Source organism: Lactuca serriola, chromosome 4, assembly GCF_051521515.1.
Source record: "Lactuca serriola cultivar US96UC23 chromosome 4, Lser_US96UC23_V15, whole genome shotgun sequence".
Classification (NCBI taxonomy): domain Eukaryota; kingdom Viridiplantae; phylum Streptophyta; class Magnoliopsida; order Asterales; family Asteraceae; genus Lactuca; species Lactuca serriola.
This window is the reverse complement of record NC_136411.1, coordinates 346,369,593-346,372,713: the sequence shown is the minus strand read 5'-3', so window position 1 is coordinate 346,372,713 and position 3,121 is coordinate 346,369,593. Positions and strand designations below refer to the sequence as shown.

General features: G+C 25.6%; 1 long non-coding RNA gene across 1 annotated transcript in view; it reads right to left on the bottom strand.

Annotated features, from left to right (window-relative positions):
* Positions 1 to 2,125: 2,125 nt before the first annotated feature.
* The window catches only part of LOC145100734 (uncharacterized), a 2,030-nt gene continuing 1,034 nt past the window's right edge, over positions 2,126 to 3,121 (bottom strand). Inside the window, exon 2 of the long non-coding RNA XR_013705227.1 lies at positions 2,126 to 2,302. This is a non-coding gene — a long non-coding RNA (uncharacterized LOC145100734). The remainder of the gene's footprint in view (positions 2,303 to 3,121) is intronic.

The window sequence follows — 3,121 nt, the reverse complement described above, 5'->3', positions numbered from 1 at the left end:
TTGATATTTGAATTCCTTTATTAATAAATATTTATTATTATCTTACTTTTTTATTTAAATAAAGTGAAAATGACCTAAAATGGCAATCTAACATTGTAATGGTTACATTTTAACTAACAAACTATTTTGTTTCCTTTTTAAATACATGTAGATACACATACATACGTAAATACATACATACACATACAAATGTACATATTTCTGCTTATTATAATCAGATTTTTCATTATTTATAAATTGAACGTAGATTATTTCACTTTATTTATATGTTAAACGTAGTTTTTTTTTCGTTTAATCGTTTGTGTGTTAAACAGATTCTTTACCATCATTATATATTATCATTATGTTCATAAATATTATTATTAGTATGATTTGTAGTTGTTCGTATCTTAATATCTACAAAAAACTATCCAAAAATAGTTTTAAGACAAATAATAATAATAATAATAATAATAATAATAATAATAGAAATTAATAAATCAATAGGTGTTCGGTAGCTAATCTGTAGTTATTTTTCTCCGTTGGAAATCCGTAGCTATTCGGTACCAAATTACCTACGGAATACCTACAAAATTTTCTTTTGACGCTAATCTGTAGCTATTTCGTAGGTAATTACCTACAGAATAGAAATGGATTTGCTTCCATCGCTATTTCGTTGCTATTCCGTAGCTATACGGTTACTAAATTACGACATTCCATTCCGTAGCTATTTTCTGTAGCAAAACATATTGTTTTCTAGTAGTGTTTGAAACGGCCAATATTAGTTATGTTTCCTGCGCCTTCCAAAACTATTTTTAGGTCTACTACTGATTTTATACCCCCAATGGGATATATATATATATATATATATATATATATATATATATATATATATATTACTTTTGCGGTAAGGGGTTTGTGTACTTGATGTTCTTAACCCATGCACCTAACTTTTGTTTTGTATATCTTTTTGATTTCATTTATATATATATATATATATATATATATATATATATATATATATATATATATATATATATATATATATATATATATATATATATATATATATTACTTTTGCGGTAAGGGGTTTGTGTACTTGATGTTCTTAACCCATGCACCTAACTTTTGTTTTGTATATCTTTTTGATTTCTTTTATATATATATATATATATATATATATATATATATATATATATATATATGTTGTTTAATTATAAATATATGATTTATCGATAAGTAGAATCATAATACATTATTTAAAAATACTTAATCACATCTTTTTGAGTTAAACTTCTTACACTCATACATGAAAATTTTTGTCAGTGTCAGATCTATTTTTTTATTAAATCTATAATTGTTTTGTTAATAAATTTTGTTATTAGTTGTACTTTTTGTATTTATATACAATCACAAAAATAAGACTTCAAAGATCCTAATTGTCTTAATATTTGAATTTCTTTTTTAAAAATTATTTATTATTATCTAATTTTTTTATTTAAATACAGTGAATTTGACCTAAAATGGCAATCTAACATTGTAATGGTTACACTTTAACTAACACACTATTTTGTTTCCTTTTTAAATACATGTAGATACACATACATACATAAATACATACATACACATACAAATGTACATATTTCCCCTTGTTATAATCAGATTTTTCATTATTTATAAATTGAACGTAGATTATTTCACTTTATTTATATGTTAAACATAGTTTTTTTTCGTTTTATCGTTTGTGTGTTAAACACATTCTTTACCATCATTATATATTATCATTATGTTCATAAATATTATTAGTATGATTTGTAGTTGTTCGTATCTTAATATGTGTAAAAAACGATCCGAAAAAAGTTTTAAGACGAATATTAATGAAAACAAAAAATAATAATAATAATAATAATAATAATAATAATAATGGAAATTCATAAATCAAATGGTATTCCATAGCTAATCTATAGTTATTTTTCTTTGTTGGAAATCCGTAGCTATTCGGTAGCAAATTACCTACGGAATACCTACAAATTTTCTTTTGTCGCTAATCTGTAGTTGTTCCGTAGGTAATTATGTCACACCCCGACCCGCGGTGGAAATTGCCGGGATTGCGACGTTATACAATTGGATCACAGTAAACCACATATATCGAACACTTAATATATTTAAATCAATATGTTACAAACCTTAAAGTGTTGGAATTGAAATTACATATTCATAGTTTAAACACACAACAGTAAATAAAACAGTTTAAGATTATTTCCAAAAGAAAGGAACTATAATTTCCTTAGAACCGATGTCCTACCTCCAGCTCCTTAGTTACCTGAGAATACACATTTTTTTAAAATACGTCAACAAAAATTGTTGGTGAGTTCCACAGGTTTTGACTCCATGAGTTTCATAAAAAGAAATCTTTATAAAACATGGAATGTTTAACAAAATAAGTGGTGCAAAACATGGTCAATAATATTACCGATATGCTTCGTGTGAGAACCGATACTTGAAATCTAGTATGAGTACCCATGTTACTTACTTACAATAAAAGTAAAATTTTAACATATTTTTGAGAAGCAAAATATTTAGTGTTTGTATAGATAGACACTAACAATCGTTTTAACAATCTACAAACAATATTCATACTACATACAACCTCATCCCAGTTTATCTTAGTATATTTATTTCCGGGACTTTGTTATAATTCCCGATTGTTTGGATTTAAAGACTTTTGGCTGTAATGCTTAAAAATGTAAAACTACCAAAGTTCTAACAGGACAACGGTCATATGTGTCCCTATACGAGTTTAAACAGTACGTCGACTGTAAGTGACCATATATATGTTTAGACAGTACTCCGACTGTAAGTGAATAACAAAGTTTATACAGCACCCCGGCTGTGAGTAACCAAAATCGACATAGTCCAAATCATCATATCTTATGAGGTTTTCAACATGATCATATTAGAAATACTTGTTATAATTTACACTTTTGTAACTATTAAAGTATGTGTGAACTAAACAATATCATAATTTGTGTACTTCTTATTTACCACAACACTTTGGATATATATTTGAAAGTCCAAACAGCAAGATAAATCAAAAGGGCAATTATGTCCATGTTTTTAGAAAAATCATAGAAAAATCATT